General features: G+C 46.5%; 1 protein-coding gene across 1 annotated transcript in view; it reads left to right on the plus strand.

Annotated features, from left to right (window-relative positions):
* The first annotated feature begins 903 nt into the window (after window positions 1-903).
* LOC108931534 (protein-methionine sulfoxide oxidase mical3a-like) overlaps window positions 904-19,448 on the plus strand; it is a 73,823-nt gene continuing 55,278 nt past the window's right edge. Inside the window, exon 1 of the mRNA XM_018747323.2 lies at window positions 904-1,103. The gene's annotated coding sequence lies outside the window, so the exon portion shown is untranslated. The remainder of the gene's footprint in view (window positions 1,104-19,448) is intronic.

Here is a 19,448-nt window from a genome sequence, read left to right on the forward strand (position 1 = left end):
ACCACAAAGTCGTCATGCTGAAAGCAGAGACGTTTCACTGGTGTGAAGTAAGGGAATCCAGCTCATTGTGAAGGAGGGGTGTGTGTGTGTGTGTGTGTGTGTGTGTGTGTGTATTGGTGTGCTCACATCAGTCTCCTGTCCCTGGAAAGCTCTTTATGCCCAGGGCTTTTGCAGTGTCCACTCCTAATCGCCCATCTCCTGGTTTGGGGATTAATGCTGCTTGCAGATTAAAGAGCTGCTCAGTACTACGGTGCACTTGTCTGCGCAGCTGATGTCAGCCGTCTGCGCCGTCTGCAAACGTTTCTTCAGACTTTCCCAGGGAATCGTTCATATGTGCAGACCCAGGTCAGGGTCACGGTGGTCTGAGCCTATCCTGAAAATGCAGGGCACACCTTGGATAGAACGCCAGTTCATCTCCCACACATACACAAGATCCCTCTGAGTCACCAGTTCCCCTGAAACACATTTCCACACAAACACGGAGAAAACGTGCAAAACTCCGCAGGCTGATCTCACATGTGAACGTACAGCCCCGGAGCTGTGAGGCACCAGCACTACCTACTGTGCCACCACCACGCCCGCCGTCACTAAATATTTCAACGTTCTCATCTTGGCCTTTTTTCCTTTTTTTAATTCACAATATGCCAGAGGAAATAAAATTCTGCTGACGTTGCACTGCTGCCACCTATCTGCTCATGTCAGGCACACGTCACGTACGCTTTTATGGACTGTACACATGGATGGGACTGTTAGGTGGGGGGGCTTGTGAGGAGGAGGTCTCTCTGCAGTGTCTGTTGGAGAATCCATCCCCTGGGTGCAGTGCGGGCCAGAGGAAGGAAGGGGGCGCTCTGCTACAGTCAGCATGAGAAGACGAGGGAGGTCCTTCTCCTGACCTTGGATGAGCGAGGAGGCGAGTGAGTGAGAGAGTGAGAGAGAGAGTAGGAGAGAGAAGGAGCGACGGCAGTGCGCTGCTGGAGCTGGAGCCGTACACATCCGTGCCCGGGGGGTTTATCTCCCTCTCGTGGCCAGGAAAGAGGAGGAGTTAGAGGAAGGGGCGATGATGTGACATCCCGTTCGGCGAAAGAGAACAGCGGTCCAACCTGGTGAGCAATGTGCAGATATGCTGGTATGCGGGTTTTTCAGGCTGCCTGTATGCGTGTGTGCGTCTGTGTGTGTGTGTGTGCCAGAACGGTGTTGTGGCATTCGTGTGGAACCTGTGTTGTTATGCTCACACAGATGTTGGTGTTGTGACGGTATCTGGGACAGATGGTTACCCAGAAGAATGACAGGATGCCATGCTGTAGTGTGCTTCTCTCACTGGAGTGTGTGTGTGTGTGTGTGTGTGTGTGTGTGTGTGTGTGTGTGGGTGGGTGGGTGGGTGGGTACGTGTATGCCAGCACGCCGCCTCTGTCTCGCTTTCCACCTCATACAGCAGTGGGGAGGAGTGTGAGCATGTGTGGCAGCTGTGCGTACTCCTGGTTCCCACCATGCTCGGTCCAAGGCAGGACGCGGGTGCGGCGCTGTACCTTTAAGAGCTGTCAATCAGCTGTCGCTTGTCAGGAACTCACCTGTCGCCAGGTGCTGCTCCATCCACCACTGATCCGCTGTGTGTGGATCCTGCAGGCCACATGTCCTGGAAGTCTTGGGCTAAATCCACTCTCTGCAAATTATATTACAAGTAAAACGAATATATTTTTGTTAATATTATTTGCATATTGCACAATGTAAAAAAAAAAACGAAATAATTGGACACAGATACTGTTACTAATAGCTGGCTTCAGAATCCACGAGAACAGCTCAGACACATTGTTGATGTTCTCCTTATTGTCTAGTGCATCATTTTTACGATGTTTGCAGGAGGATCACTGCACACTCCCAGGTGTTGCAGGTGCGAGATGATGATGAGGCAGATGGCATGTGGGGGTGAAAACGTGTGCTTTGGTGAGACCCGTTGCGGGGCCGACTGCCCGAGAGCACAGCGGCTCCTTCGCGCCACGGCGACTCAGATGAGGCCGGTCCCGGGTGGGAGCGTGGTGACCTGCGAACCGGGCAGCCGCAGCTCAGACCGAGGACAGCAGGGAAGAAGGGCCGCTAATAAATATTTATACTGATCACGAGGGCAGGGCTGCACCAGGAATGGTGAGCACAAGAGCTCTATTCTTAATAGATACAACCGGCTTTGTTGTCGTGAAATGTGGAGCATGAGAGGCAGTGCTGGGAAAATAAAAGATGCTCATAAAGCAAGTTTCAGTCCGTACAGATCTCCCAGAAACATTAAACAACGGGGGCCTCACCTAGAGCACGGCTGACTCATTGCGACATCCAAGGCTTGTTGTTTTCAGGATTTCATCCTGCTCCAGGGCATTTGTTGCACCTGTCACACTTTGTCAGTTTTCAAACATTGTTTTTGCTTTTGTCCAAAAGCAACTTACACCGTTTGACCCATTTCTATGTTTGGGAGTTTGTGCTGCAGCAGTTCTGGGTAAATACCATACTGCAGTGCTGCAGGCTGCTGGAGAGGGGGACTTGAACCTGCAACTTTCCTGAATCGCTACGGTACCTGCCGCTTCTGGAGTTTTAATTAAAATGAAACTGATGGAGAAATGGTGCTGTTTTACTCTGGGCACGGTACTGCCTACACTGGGGTCTTGTACGGGCACCCCAGCTCATGTGCTGGGAGGTTGGGTGTGAATGGCTGTCCTTCATCAACACCCTGATGCTTTGAGACTTATCCTGGTGAAACCCGGTCCATCTCGAATGCGCAGGCTAGCCATCAGCTGCATCCTACTGCTATTGTTTGGCTGATTTATGGTTCTGGAGGTCTGAAACCTTGTCCCAGTTGTGCTGTAAAACATGCAGGCGACACTCTTTGATGTTGTCACTGGAGGGAGGGAGGAAGGAAGGAAGGAAGGAACGAACGAATGAACAAACTATACTGTTTAGTCAATATTCGTGCAAATGTGACTTTGGTGAGCTCTCATTCAGTGGAGACCTGTGTAGCAATGACACGGATTTCCCTGATTTGGCGGTGACAGGGAATATGTTGAACTGTATCGGCGACCTGTCACGTCCACGTTCACCCCCACAACTCAACCGACAACACCTGACTCTGCTCCAGCACCTGATTAACCTTTCACCCTTTAAAAGACCCTCCTCGGCTCGCATACATTTGCGGAATCTCGTCAGGGACAACCGCCCTTCCTTGTGACTCCTCGCTCATACGCATCTCCGGTTCTCAGTTGACGTTCTCCGGTTTTGACCCCTAGCTTTGTTTCTTGACCACATCCACGGATCTTCATTTCAACTCCGATCGCCATCCGATCAACTCTTTGTTTCGTCTCCTGACCTCGCCCATGGATTCCCGCTCTGACCCCGACCGCCGATCGACTGACCCTCCGCCCGTCCCCGATACCGACAACTTGCCTGATCCTCCGACTGCAGACGAACGACTCCGCACTTGGGTCTTTCCGTCCCGGCTCTATCGGCCTGTCGTGACACGACCTGAAACGAAGCAGAATTTCATATATGCCAGTCACTGTACGCACAGTAAAAAAGAGAGAAAATATTAGTATACTTTTTCTACATTTTTTCAAGGTAGGTTGCAATATAAGGCCAATAAGGAAAAGTCTAGAAAAGCTGGACCTAGATAATCACAGCACCACTGATTCTATGGCATCAGTAAAACCTCTTTGACACCAAGAGGGAATGACATTAACCAACTGTCCTCTCAACAAGAGTGCCTTTGTTCTCACAGGATTCATTCAACTAATTGGGAGGATGTTGTAAAGTTTACTGACCCTACTGGACCTGCGCTTCATAGCAACATCTGGTTTAGTGACTCTGGTACCAACAGGTGGATGTATCACTTCATCCATGGGAACATTTCGTCTTTATTTTTCCCCTTACACATTGAATCCAATTCCCTTGAACCCTACAATCATGCTGGCCAATGGCATATAAGTCTGACCCAAAGTCCCGAGATCGTTCCGTAACTATGGCCCTTTTGTCGAGGGAATGTAACAAGATGCCACAAGAACTCGTAAACCCAGCTTTATTCTTGAGTGCTTTTTTCAGTCAACTATTGTAAAGGGGATGACAGAGGATTGAGGGATGGACGCCTCAAATGGAATTTGCCCTGACAACTCTGTGGGATTCATTAAGTTTTTCTTTACAGTGTCCAAACGGGGATTTTTCATGTCGACTGTGTGAACCTCTGGATTTTAAGCGAAAGCCAACTCTCACTAGTTACGAGGCTCTGGGTATTTTTCCTTCTACCGCTGACTTGGTGAAAGTTCACAGCTGCGGACAAGGCCGAGGGAGGCAACGTCCAAGGGAACTGTTTTTCAGCGGAACGTGCAAGATTGCTCTTTTCCAGTTAGTTCCAAAGTCTCACAGCAGTGGGTCGGAAGCATTTACGCTATTTTGGCTGCTCTGAGTCTTTGTGTGGAGATGGTCGGGAGCTCCTGTTTCCTGAGGTCCACGCTTGTTTCACCCCAAGATGTCACTCAGGTAAAGGACTGGGAGAAAAGCAGGTGTCACTCAGATCACTGCTCTGCTCACATCACTCTCTGTCTTCTCCTTTCTGTGCTAATCCACACTTCTGGCAACCCCACACTGGGAGAAAGGATTATGGGCATTGGGAATCACTTATCTCTTGTGCTTTGGACTATGCACCATCAGCCAACATGTCTCTCTCTTGTGTCTGAGGCATGATCATCGCCAAAGACCCTTTTCTCACAATCCTCTGGACCATTCAGGCAAGTTGTGCTGCTGGCTGGTTTCAGACATCAGAGTATTAAATGACCTGGATGTTCTGCTGCCAGCACTATATTGCCATGTTCTAAGTGCTCAACCAGGATTATGGTTTCTTCACCAAAGTGGTCTTGCATTTTTGCATGACCCACTGGAGAACTTCCTAAACCGCAGTATCTTGCAAAATTTCAACAGAGCACTGCATGCTCACTGGGATCTGGCACAAGCCAGTGATGTTCAGCTAAGCTGACAGGAAAAAAAGAGTTATTATACTGTGAGCACATAGTTTTCACACAGTCTTGTAAAATCAGTACTGTGACCAAGTCGCATTTATTATCACCGCAGTTGTTGCTTTTTTCAGTCAGTGTCAGAGTGAACTCTGTGGTCTTCGCTGTAGCCCTACCATCACGGCATGTTTGTGCATCCTCCACGGTCCTATATGTGAAAAGGAACAGATGGTGATCGCCGTACATGATCTTCAACGGGAGTTGTATTAACTACGTGTAGGAAATCAATGTTTTTAAGAGGAGATAATGGAAATGCTATAACTGACCTAACTGCGTGGCTTACTATGAACCAAGGAAAACTGACTGTGGGGCAAGGTGATGTCTTAGGTCAGGTGATGCAAGGATTGCGTGGACTGTAGAAGTTCACAGACATTTGGGGGTAATAAAATTAATGTTTCAGGTTTAACTGAATTCAGATTTATAGAGAAGAGCGGCTGCGGTTATTAGGTAACTAATAGGTTAAGCCAGTTGGCAACTGAGGAGAGGAAAACAAAAAACTCCAACTGTGAAGAGGGGAGAAAAAAAACAAGGTCCAAGGAGCACTGGCTCTCCACCTCTTCTGGGCATGACATGTGGCCGCAGGGCTGGAAAAAGGACTTCCACCTTCTTATCCGAAAACACAACACATTCTTCGATCTTGGTGCGGGACTGGACTTGCTCCGTGTAGAGTAACAGTTTTTGGGTCTGATATCGAAGGCATAGATCCTACTTGCTGTGGCACTTGACATCTCCAGCTGTTCATGAACCTCATAACCAGCATCTCCCCACAGCTGTGCTTGCAGCATGTTGGCAAGTGGAGCGGAGTGTTGGGTTACCCTCGGGGGGGACCTCCCTCCACCTTCCCCTCACCTATTTCTACTATGATTATGGAAACAGTAGCAACTGCAGAGAGAGTACAGAGTGTGTGAGCGAGATTTACATGGCTGTGACTCCAGAGTGCACATGGTCAACCAAGTCCATCGCCCTACTCATGCTTCTTCAGTCTTATATGGTTTTGGAGTACATCGGCCTTCGTGTCACTGTGCTGTCAGAAATATTAGAGGAAGTTAAGACTGTAGATGTCAGCTATGCAGTCAAGCAGGTAACACATGAGAGGACTTGGAGTGCAGAGTGCTCGCACTGAGCCAGATGGACCAGTTTGCGGCGCTTTGTTAACACTACAGTTTGCTCCTGAAACAGCCAAAAAAATCTCTGGGCAAATTCCTAAATATGAGCTCCTGGGTTTAGCTTAAATTACATAAAATAGCTTTGCACAGTTTTTTTCTCGTTTTCTGGTCAGGCTTAATCTTGTGCATGGACAAGCCTGAGGAGCTGGAAGTATTGTGGATCGGGGGAATCTTAGACTTGGAGGACAAAAGGGGGTCAGGAGACGAAGGGTCAATACAAGTTTCTAGACTATTCTGAACCCGTCATGTCTGCAGAGAGGTAACAGACCCAATTGCAGGTGCACGGTTTATTAGCAAGCGTGGGCAGGCAAGGGACAAGCGGAAGTATCGTAGTCAATGGACGGGCAGTAAGTCACCGAGGAGCAGACATTGTTTCCAGGAGAATCTAAGGTCGTAGTGAGAAGCAAAGCCGTGGGTCAGGAAACCAGGGAGACGTAAGCACGGGGTAAGGAGACAAGGGAACAGGGATACCGGGGAACTTGCTGAAACTCGCTGGCGCTGAGGTTGTGGTGTGCTCAACTGAGGTTCCGCGATTGGATGTGTTTGGTGCAGGCCTTTTACACCCCTACTGCAGCTGGGAAGGACGTTGATCTTTTCTGAGGACAGCCCTGTTGTAATGGCCTCTCTGAATATTACAGCCTATGTAAAACTTCCCTCAGTGAGCCACGCATGGCTTTTCCTCACTTTGATGGGTCCCCCTCTTTTAGCGCCATCTGAGCTGTACATTCGATAGCCCTGCTCTTCTGTTGGAACATCTCTCAACAAATACACTCAAGTAGCTCTTGGGCTTTAAACAAACAATTTTTCCTTTTCGTCCTTGAGATCCACTGAGCACAAGATAAGCCGCTCAAGTCTTGTTTCAGAGGAAAAAAAAATGAGCTCCCAATGCCTTCATCTGATGGAGGCCAAGAGGTCCATTGTGAATCACATCAACACTTCCACTGGTCACGTCAGACAAAAATGGCATCATCTATGAGCTCAGACAGACTTAGAGGCAGAATCCATGTTCCCAGTACTGAATATTCCAGTTTGCAGACCAAATAGGCATTTTCAGCACCATGAAGACCTGATTGAACCCAGGCTTTCCAGATGAGTATCAGTATTAATGGTCTGGCTGGCCAGCGTACCTAGCATCTCCATTGTAATATCACCCTGGGGTCACTTCCAAATAATGTTCTCAGGGCTTTTTACTTTAGACCAAGCATTTTGCTCCACACATCAGAGCAATTTATGTTTATTTTGTTATTGTAAACTGAGTCAGTGATAAATTCCAGGCCTCGCACAGTCTCTTCTGGGGCATAACAGAAGCTGGCACTACTCTACACTGTGAGGTATGGTTTCTGCCCTGTGAGCTGCTATTGTTTTTTGGGGCTGGCTTCTCCTGGTGACAGCAGCCTGGAAGTGAAACGGACTGTAATTAAAGACATTTCAGGTCAATGAAAAAAGAAAACAAGGCTGGCACCACCAGTCAGCAAATTTAGCAGTTACCGTTTCCACAGCTGAGGGTTAAAAGGGCCGACCAAGGATCTTCTAGCATCGCAGTGTTGCGGTGATGATCTGCTATCACGGGGGCCTGCATTTGAAAGGGTGAAATAACAGTTCTGCCCTTGTTGCACTGAAATCCGTTGTGCCTGGGAGATGTTTCTATTGTTTACCCATCAATCCTCAAAACAAGGGAATTGTGGAGAGCCGTTCCCAACAGAGTATAATGTGCTCATTTTCTCAGATAAAAAGAGGGACTGCTGGAAGAATTTCATAAGCGTGAAAGGAGAAACACTGAAGGCCACCCCAGCATTACATCATTTCCAAAGTTTATGTTTACGGGAATATTTTGGACATGATACAGCTCTGTTCTTGTTTTTGTGCCATACTGTATACGTGCTGTCAAAATCTGCTCTCGGTTTACATTCGGATACATGTGGGTGTGATTGTGTGTTAAATGGCCAACGATCTCCTCTGATGGCATGTTGGATTCAGACGTGTGAGAACAGAACAGAACCGTGTCTCGGTTCGTCTCGGGTCACTGGGTTTTCGCTGAGGGTTCTTCTGTAAATCTGGCCCCGTGTGAGGACTCTGACTTCTGTGTAATTTCTATGAACAAAAAGCTTCCCATTCTAAAGTGCTTAGACACAAACATCACGGTCAGGTTACCAGTGTTACATGGTGGCCTTTGCACCTACACCATAAGTAGGACCTCAAAGAAAGGCCTCGCCGCCATGATGTACGTGGAGCCATTCTTCTCAACTCCGTATGTTCGCTTTGAATTCTAGATTTTACACTACGGACATCGTACCGCTACACTTAGTCGGTACTGAAGAATGCTCAAAGGTGTGGCTTCACGAAAGTGGGACCCATCTGATGCCAAAACAGTCGTCTGTCTAAGAAATATTAAAATATGGACTCTGTCTGCAGGAACAGTATGAGGATGATGCGTGTCAGAGGAATGAGTAACAAAAACAAAAGCTTCGTTGCACACTGACTTTGGTGTCAGTATTCTACTAGCTGGTTTATTGTTCTGATCTGGCAATTAGCAACTGGTAGTGCTCTGCTTCTCTCAGCATGCATTCATTTTTAAAGTTTGCGGTACATAGAAAAATCTATAAATAGGGAGTAGGTACCACAATGATTGTAGCGGCTGCCTTTGTCTCCAAGGACCCAGGTTTGAATGTCACCTATTGTTGTAGTACCGCTGACCCAGGTACTTACCCTGTTTTGCTCCAGTAAAAAAAGATAACCCAGCTGTTTAAATAAATAAAGCAGTTTAAGTAGCTCGACTGCGTGAGTTTCGTTGGAGAAACGCATCAGTTCGGTGAATGCGAGTAACACAACACAAGTCATCAGCTTTCACCCTTCCAAACGTTGGGTCCTTCCAGGCAGATGTTGGACCTTGTTTTCTGGCCTTTGTCTCTTTTTATTTGCCAGCACAAATACCCTCTTTGTCCGCAGCAGAGATCACATGACACCTGTTTCAAGCAGCTGTAGAAGAGTGGGGTGTCTTTTGCAGAATTATGCTGCACCAGAGGGATTGAAGAGATTGGATGCAACTGGAGATTGTGTGACAGGCCAAGGGTGGGGTCTGCTCTGAGGAATCCCGGTAGTGTTGCTCTTTGCCTTCTTTTGGACATTAATTATGAGAATGAATTGCTCGACACACCTCCCGCTACCCCTCTGGCTGTTTTCTAAACAGAATAGCGCAGCAGGTCACGTGACCTTGCCTTCTTGGAGCCTGAGATTATCTGGGCAGGGTGGATGTGCTCTAATGAAGCTCTTAGAGTGCCAGCTGGGGTTTAGGATCTGGCTTAAAACTCCAGACACTTGATTTGCTGTCCCAGACGGTCACATTGACACTCTGCTGACGCTGATGGCAGGATGTGAGGCTGGGAGAATTATCCAGGCCTGAGGGACGGGCCTGACTTCCACGGGAAGGAAGACGCAAACCAGCACACTGTTTCTGTGGACACAGTGGTTTCGCAACTTTCTATAGGGGAAACATGCTCACAGCTCCCTGGGTGGTACGAGCGACTGTAAGAGCGTTGGGGTCACTGACTGCTGGGTTTGACAGTGCACTGACAGGTCTGGGGATCCAGGGGTTGCCCTGAGCAAACAGTGTGCGGAAGACTATGGCCCCTTTTATTGCGGTAAATGTTAAGTTACAGGCAAGATGAAGTCAATCTCCGGTGGAAAAGGTGACATCATTCTGCTCGAGGGACAGGAGTCACTCCAATAAGAGTCTATCCTGCATTCCTCGGAGTGCTAGGACACTCCGGATTTTTGTTGTTTGCATACGGCATGCTGATGTATGGGTGTGGTCTGGTTTTGCATAGGTGTGACCCACTGATGTGTAGATCTGGCCTGTAGAAGAAATAGTCTTGCAGAGAAAGCATTAGCTCAGATTTACATCACCAGTACCTTGCAGAAAGTGATGTAACATAACAGAAAATATGAAAACGTGTATAAACAGCTATGGTCAGATGTCATTACATAACAAACCCCTAAGGCAAACAGAAGGCAATTATGTTCTTCCACTTTGACTAAGAGAGGCATCAAAACACACACACACATTTTCTGAACCAAACAAGTTTTTCTTATTTATGGTTAAATAACTACCTTTCTGGTAGCTATGAGACCGCCAGAAATTTTTGCATAAGATAATTTTACTTATTACGAGGAAATATCTGCGGTATTGCTGCGCGTAAGAAATCTCCAAAAGCTTTAGATTTTGATTTACATGTGCATCTATTCATTCAGCATTTTCCCCATAGTGACGTACAGTACATCTCCGAGAACAATTCAAAAAGTGCAAAACGCGATTTATTTGGTTCGTCTCTATTGCTGATGTCAGCTTCCATGATGTGTACAAAAGTGTGTGTATTTGCCTTTAGCTTGTACAGCTTTGTTCTGAGAATCATGATCTAAGAAAGGAACAAAGAGGGAGCTGTATTAAAGGGCTCTCTATTCTCACGTCTGCTGGTTTCCAGCCCCGCTGGTGTGAAGAAGTAGCATCGAGCAGGTGTCCGGCCTCCTCCTCGGAATGTCGCTGCCTATAGCCGTCGACCATCCGTACACTGGTCACACTCTACTGCCCCTGTGCCCTGGACAGCTGTGTTGAACATGTTCAGAGAGGTGACAGAAGAGTTCAACTACCCCCTGGATGCTCCTCTTCTTAAAGCATGATAATCAGGCTCTATTCTTAGGGCCTCTCATATCACTGAGACACTTGACCCGCTGGCAATTTGGATGGGGTTCACAATCCCTTAGTATCCCGCACTCCGATCCTCCCCTTCAGCCCTAAGGCCTCTCCCTCCCGGACTCGGAGACCACACGTTTGAGGCAACAGACACAAGGCCCTAGTCTTTCGAGTCTGTTTCCCAGACCACTACTGCTGCCTCAGCATTCTGGTCTCGTCCAGATAAGAATAGAGCCACGGTCATCCACAAGCCCCAGAGGAACGTTCAATTTACAGGGCAGCCAGTTAGTCTGGACATGGCATTGTACTTGTAAGTACAGCCTGCTGCTACGCACAACCGGACCAGCCTCCGTATGTCCTCCCAGAAAATTAAAGGTCCACCTCAAAGGCCTTTGATTTGTGTCTTGGGGTCAACCAGTGTCCAATTTATTCCTAAAAGCCTGGCTGAACATATATTTATCATTTATAGTCATTGTGAAAACAACGTGGCTACAACTACATGTGTTATTTCTGCAAGTAGATTTAAAAAAAACATTTCAGGTTATGCTGCGTGTGTATTATGGCGAACAGAGGACACGGCGGAGGCTGGACCCAAGTGCAGGATCGTTTATTCAGTACCGAAGGACTCGGCTCATTCTCGTGGTCGGGGATGGGCGAATCATCGGTCGATCGGCGAGCTGGACAGAGGCGAGGATCCGATGTCGTGGTTGAGGGACGAGGCGCGCGGGCGTAACCAGGGAGTCGTGGAGCAATACTAGGGGATGGTTGTCTCAAGTGAGATTCTGCAACTGCAGAGTGGTGGAGTGGTGGTTTTTATAGCCAAGCGCTCAAATTAAGGCCAGGTACTTCTGGTTGAGGTGTGTGTGTGTGTGTGGTCGCGACAGTGTGATTTGCAACGTGGATCACATAACATTCTTCAGACTCAGTCTGTCTGTATTTTTAAGGAGTCCTTAGCTGTAAACTTCAAGCTGTGCCTAAAGCCTGGGAGCCCAGCTTCCCACACCAATGTCTGTGATGCAATTATATTTACTACTCGTTCGCACGTCGTATGTAGGAATAAGAGTTCAGAAGACAGCAGGTTGCTTCTAGGTCAGGCCATCTCTCATCAGGTCATAATCCTCACTGCCCAGGATTAGGAAGCCAGTGCGGTGATAACCTTACTCTGTGGGAGCGGCACAGTTATCTCCGCCAGTGCCGTCAGTCTTGGTTCAAATCAATTGGTGATTTATCTCCATAAACAGTTTTATGCGTTCGCTCGGCAGACACGCTATATTGCTCTGCTACGTACAGTTTGACTGTCATGTCTTTGACCTGGGTGTTTGAGCAAACCCTTTTCTGAAACTTATAGCTTATTACGTACTGTAAAATAATTTTCTTATTGTAAATAAAAATAATATTTATATGCTGTACTTAATTACATACTATTAATCTAAAAATATTTATAATTATTATATAACAATCTATAATTAATAATACATTATATATCAGATATTTCCTAATATACATTTCTTTTTACTAATCATTGTGCTGTATTTTCTACAACTCTTGTTGTCACTCCAGTGACAAGTGCTCTACATAAAAATAAACTGAAACTGAAATTGAAACAGCAGCTGGGATTTAAATCTACAACCATGTTGTCAGAACTCTAGTTTCCTAAATGATAATATATTCAGCCAAAGCTCTCTTTTTTTTAAAATTATTACCATTGATTCAGGAAATACGGCAAGAAAATAAGAAAACCTGTGAGGCTGTATCAACACTGATGGAATTCTGCAGTGAGAAACTTCATTGGCTGTTTGGATGGTTGCCAGTCGTGTCCAGGGTTTGTGTTTATGGGCTTATTTATTTGTTTTTTGGGCAGTGACTTATTGCAGAAAAAGACCTTTGAGCAGTAAAGCATTCTTGTAAGATGTGTGCGAGCACTTTTAAGGGTGTACGTGTGTCTCTGTTTCCTGCAGTGGAGCATTGCCCTGCCAGGTCTGCAGCTGGAGCCCTACGCAGTCCAACAGGACTCTTCTCCCTGGTCGGAGAACAGCCCATAATCACCGTCCCGATCAGAGGCACCGAGCTCATCACTGTTGCTCTGTGTTTATGAGCCCGGTGGCCCGGAGCAAGGTGCTGTGCTACCAACAGCGGGGAAGAGATGGGCCGCTGGGGAGCCAGTAAGATGCTGAGGATCAGACATTATACAGACATTGACTCATTTACATATGAGCCACTAAGCACTGCAGCTGGACAGATGTGCATGAGCTCTAATCCTTGATCACTTGCAGTGCTCGCTCACTCTTGCCATCTTGCTTTACTGCTCTCATGGACCCAAAGGCTGCGGGTCAAAGGTGAGCAACCGATACAGTTGGGACGCCACCACAAATAACACCCCTGGAGACTTGCCGAACCAGTGTGCTGACGACACCGAGAAAGAGATCTGAGCTGAGCGGCAGATGGGGCATTCTGGCATGATGATGAATGATACAGTGACACAGAAATTAGATATCTGGGAGCGGATGCCAAGTGGGGATCAGAAACATACATACCGCTATCTGATAACTTGGCAAGGAGTCGCACAGAGCAACACAGATGGCCACTGGGGATAATTATATGTGTGACCAGGTCACAGCAGCACTGAAAAGGAATTTGTCTGTTTTCAATGGATGGGGGTTGGGGGGGGGGGGGGGGCACTGCTGCACAACACAACTGTCTACCACTGCTCTGCTCGTCTTAATTTCCTCTTTTATCCCACCTTTGCTGCTGTTCTGTTGTTGTGGTGTTGAAGGGTAGTTTTTTAGATCATGAACACATCTGCAATACCAGAAAAGGAAATGTGTACAGTAGTAGTAAAAAGTTTGAGTACACCTCGGCACTACTTCAATGGGAGCAAAATGGACCAAAGAGCAACCCACAAGTGTCCTTCATCTCCGGGAACTACTACAGCAGACCTGAGAAGACATGGCACCTCATTTTCTCACGAAAGTACTGTCTCAGAAGTGTCCTCAAACTCTTAAACTGCTGACCTTTTAACGGTGTCATTGCTAGGCTAGTGCAGTCCTTTGTACACCACGTAGAGCAGCGGCATTATCGAGGCTGAGATTAGAACATGGAGTCGGACGGACAAGCGGGATGTTGTCAATAGCCTTTTTTGTTCAGCCGTCTTCTGTGGGTTTGACTCAGGCTCTGAGCGCTCATCTGAGAACTCCTGGCGTGTTCAAGTACGAGCAGCATTACAGCAAATGATACAGGGATGGCTGGGGAATGTCTCCCTCCTTCAGACTAATCCCAGCCTTCTTCTCTCACCCCAAGGGAAACATGCTGGTTGAAGCTATAGCATGTATCCCTTCTGGTGAGAGAAGAAGGCTGGGATTAAGTGTCTATAAATAGCAGCACCTCCAGCCGAAACAGTGTCATTTTACGAGGACCCAGCGGGCCATGAATTAGAACCTATTTTTGAACCAGTGATGAGGAATGGATTGGGAAAGACATGGATGTCATATTTTCCCCAAATAAGACATTTAAAGTGATTCATGTGATAGAGCACTGAGCACAGGCCCCCTGCGATTCAGGTCTCACGGATAATTTGACACAAGCGAGATGCATTAATTATACAGGAGGCTGAACTGACCCGACCAGGATGCTGCCTGATGGACTGTGATGGCACTCAGCATCTGGAATCAGACTTCAGAAAAACTTTGCTCTACAAGGTAAAAATGGCCCTCTTCTTCAGATGCCTTCTTTGGGTATGGAATTTGAACAAAGACATGATTCCCAGTGTATAACTGGTAAGCAGCATGTCGTGCCTGCAGTCGCGCGATCAGCCTCCGCAGCTGCCAGGATCAGGGTGTGCGGGTATAAACAGGCGTGACCATACCGGAGCAGATAACTGAACCTTCTTAGAACAACCGCAACCCTCACCTTGTGCCCTGTCCAGTCCCGTTTGTGGCTTCCCTAACCTCCTCCTTCTGTCCACTTCCAACGACTCCCTTGCCTCCCTGACCTGTGCGCCTGCTCTAGACCCTGACTCTTGCTTGCCCCTTTTTTGGACGACCATTGCAAATCTCTTGGACCGTGACCATTCCCGACCACTCTTTTGGATTGCCCTTGTCATAAAGCACCTGCACCCGAGTCCGCCGAGTTCGCCTCCTGATTTCACCACGACAAAGCAGCTGGTGTAGTGGTTAGGGCTGTGGCTTCCTAGGTTGACAGGTTGCAGGTTTAAATTCCACCAGTCTGTCCTCAGTGCTCCTCGCTGAAAGAACCAAGCATTTAACAGTGACTTAAGTAACTGCATTAATAGTCACATACTTGTATGTGGTACATCCAAACCTGGATGCTGTGTACCTCTGGCACATGAGGCACAGCAGCATCACACTGTGGCCAATCTTAAAACTTACTGACTCTTCCATGTTGTTTATTTCAATAAGTACTCAAAGGACTCAGGTTTGTATCCCACATCCTTGAGCAAGGTACTTACCCCTAAATTGCTCCTGTAAAAATGACCCATTATTGGATAAATGGGTAAATAACTGTAAGCAGCTTAACAATGAGTCACTTTAGAGATATTTTCAACTAACTGAATACATGTAAATGTAAAAGCAATAAGAATAATGACTCAGCAGTAGCGGTTGTGTTGTGTCAGCTGCCACGTTTAAAAAAATTTACATCCGCTCTGAAGGGGGGCATCTTTGTTCTGGCACTGTAATTATTTCCATGGCTGGCAACCGGGCACCAGCTACATGCATTTAAGGGCACGGAGTGGCTGAAAATTGTTTATGGGAAGCAGGCTGCTATAGCATTTCTCCAAGCGGCCGTTATTATCAACTTGTCATAGCTCTCCAGCAGTATTCTGAGAACTCCTCGGTAGCTGGAGCACTATGACACTGTGCCTGGACTGGGGAGCAGAGTGAGCTCACCACAAGTCCCAGGATACAATGACGTCCTTCTCTCTCCACAGATGGGACTAATTGAGGTCAGTTATCTCTACAGCACCCGTCCAGGATGATTTTGTCTAGGCTACACCTTCATCTCAGCTCTGTTCATTTGAGTTTGCAAACCGGGGGATGAAGCTGCAGCCCCTTTCCAAATGGAGCGTAAAATGGGCACATTTAATCCGGTTCAAGAAACATAGGGATGAGGTCTTCTGCTGAGAGACCTTTTGTGGCTGTAGTTTTGCAGAAACGGTGTTCTTTTGCAGACTTTGCTTAGCAGTGTGTGAGCTGTTGTTCTTCTGCCTGCAATCTGTAGGCCCACATTTCTATCAAGAACATATCATTGGCTGCTGAGTGCATGTACAGCCGTAATTCTGCTGTAGAAGCAAAACTGCTTTATTCAGCTGATGCCCAGATGAAGGGTAATGATCCCGTTATCGGCAGCACCCTCGTGCAATCAGTCTGCTTTTCTTTCCTGCAAACACGGCTAATGCTAAGGCAAACGGAGATACACCAGGATTACTCACAAAATTCTTCATTCAGTATTCGTGTGATTTCTAGAATCCCAGCTTGGTCTTGTGCTCCATATTCTATGTTGGTGCGATTTTTTTAATCTACTTCCTTAACCTTTTGAGGTCGCTTCAAACACGACAAACTGGAGATGGTAAACCCTAACTTTCTAAGGGCATTCTACACATTTCTTCATTTTTCTTAGCTTTTTAAAAATCAAAGTGCTGAAACTTGTTAACGTTTTCATTGGAGTTGGTGTGAAGACCCGACAGTGACAGGTAAAGTGTGTTTGAGCGTGTACTTTCACCTGTCAGTTAAGTCCATTATTTGCACACCCTGGGACGACACATACAGATACATATTATCATACATACACACGCATATTATCTGCACTTGTGTATAACTCCCAGTTTTATTCTTTGCCCCAAATGAAAGAGAATCAAATTATCCAGTTTTTTCTTTCATATCATATAAAAATGGGGGGCGCGGTGGTGCAGCAGGCTTCGCCGGGTCCTGCTTTCTGGTGGGTCTGGGGTTCGAGTCCTGCTTGGGGTGCCTTGCGACGGACTGGCATCCCGTCCTGGGTGCGTCCCCTCCTCCTTCACCCTTACACCCTGTGTTGCCAGGTTAGGCTCCAGTTTGCAGCGATCCTGCTCGGGACAAGCAGTTTTGGCCTGTGTGTGTGTGTCATATAAATAGTATGTTTCAGTTGTTCTCTTTGAATGAAGTCCCAAGGCTAAGAGGCTGCAGAGGCATTCTGGAACTCCTGTTCACCACTGTTATTTCTCTGCCTGGTTGGTTGATTTCCGGAAGTGTACGCTCTGCACTCTTTGTTCAGTCTTAATCGCTCATTCAGCCGGTCAGCCATTCAGCCTGTGGTAACTCCGCCCACAGTGCCACTAAGACCCTCCTCTCAAAATTCTCATTGTGTTCTTGTAGACAGCTGGGGAGTCTTGCCTTCGTGAACAGCAAAGATGGACCTTGTTGTGTTTTCCTTCCCTTGTGTCTGCTCTCAGGTCACATGAGTGTCCCCTTGGTTGCCATGACTACCTGTGCTGATCCATCCTGCATCCAGTCACTGTAAGCGGGGCACATCAAGAGGGGTGTGTGAAACTTAAGGATTCTCAGACCTGCTGCCGCTCTTGTTGTGCACCCCTGTGAAAAAAAGACTTCGTTGTCCGTTTTCTCTACAACGAAGATTGTAAATGAATGATTTCAGAAACTATTCACGTGCTACTTTGCATCGGTCTTACTTCATGCAGCACCACAGAACTCCCTGCATATAGAAAAGGGGCTGAAAAACAATTTGCACTCCATGATAAGTAATTTTAACATAATGTATGTGCACTTCGTAAAAGCAGAATTAGTGACGATATTATGATCATCCTGTGAGTGTCTCAAATATGGCAACACTGGAAGTTACTGTTTCCTCTGTGCCTTAAGGTTTAATTCCATTGCTAGTTTAATTAAGTCCCATCTTATATGAACACTTCATATTCACTTCTCATGCATTAAAGCATACTATATTGAGACAATGCCTTTTTTGACAATTTTCTGTGTTTGTGTAGCCCCAAGAGTCCCAGTAGATTGCTGTAATAATATTTTTCTTCAAGCAAGGTTTCTCCCTTAGAAGTCGGCTGCACTTGGCTGTGCTTTGTACATAGTGTGAGTTGTGTTCAACTACCCACGTCCAGCGCTGGGTCAACCAGCTCTGGGAGAAGGGGCTAAACTTACATTTACATTTATTCATTTAGCAAACGCTTTTGTCCAAAGTGACATACATCTCAGCAAAAGTACAATTTATGCATTACATTAAGAGAAGGAGATATAGCTGCAGACATGAAAGTCTCAAGCAAACCTAGTTTGTTACCTACCACTTGCTGCACTGAGGTTCATCGTTCAACTATAAATCTCCTTTCCACAATCAATGTTGAAATCCACTGTCTTACTGGAGAGAAGAGAGAACTAAAAATAAACTGTTATGATATAATAGGTGAAAGTATGTGCTGAGAATGGAATTTCAACAAGGCCAAATAAACCAGTGATCTTTAGGAATAGTTATAGGTGTTAACAGGGATCTGTTGTTACACCAGACAGGCTCAGTGCATCAATAGTAATGAGAATAAAGTATGTTGTCCCAAACATTTACACATTTCAAAAAGTGGCTGTAAACTTTTTTCAGCATACAGCTCAACTGAGCAATCTGCCTTTATTCCTGAAAACAATTCAGCAGTGTCACAATTTTTGTGTGAAAAGTGGTGTAAGGCATAGTGCAAGACTTTATTTGTTATGGTTTAACTGACACTAAATTGAAGGAAATGCATAATATTGCTGCAGCTGCTAACAATCAGATTTTTGGAAAGGAAAAAATGTTTTAAGAGGGATGGTCATAACCTTGGAAAACTACGTTGTGTATTTTTTCTGACAACAACCACTATGAAGGAAGTTGGATGTCTACCAATAATGTGTAGTTATTTCTATGACAATAAATGTTATGGATCCAAAGAGTAACAATGGCATTGGCAGACTTGGCAAAATCCAAGGTAACTCAGTTTATAGGAACTGCCTGTCCAGTGGACATTTTTCACATCATATTTCATAAATCTTATTTTTTCACTCTGCGGGGGAAAAGGGAATGTGTTCATCACTAATGTTTCACTCACACTGGGCAAACAGCCGAAACTTAATAACGACTCAAAATAACATCAAACACACACACACACACACACACACACACACACGCACACACATTTTCAGAACCGCTTGTCCCATACGGGGTTGCGGGGAACCGGAGCCTACCCGGCGACACAGGGCGTAAGGCCAGAGGACACACCCAGGACGGGATGCCAGTCCGCCGCAAGGCACCCCAAGCGGGACTCGAACCCCAGACCCACCAGAGAGCAGGACCCGGTCCAACCCACTGCACCACCGCGCCCCCCGATAACATCAGACAGAAGATTCTAAAATTTCTAAAGTATAAAATAGCAGGAAAAAGGACAATATGAAAAAAAAAAACAGTTTCATTTTCCATTTGTTCTTGGAATGTATGGTAATTTAACATATTTGTGTGATGTGAAGGGGGTGCGGTGGTGCAGTGGGTTGGACCGGGTCCTGCTCTCTGGTGGGT

This window comes from Scleropages formosus, chromosome 2 (assembly GCF_900964775.1).
Source record: "Scleropages formosus chromosome 2, fSclFor1.1, whole genome shotgun sequence".
NCBI classification, from domain to species: domain Eukaryota; kingdom Metazoa; phylum Chordata; class Actinopteri; order Osteoglossiformes; family Osteoglossidae; genus Scleropages; species Scleropages formosus.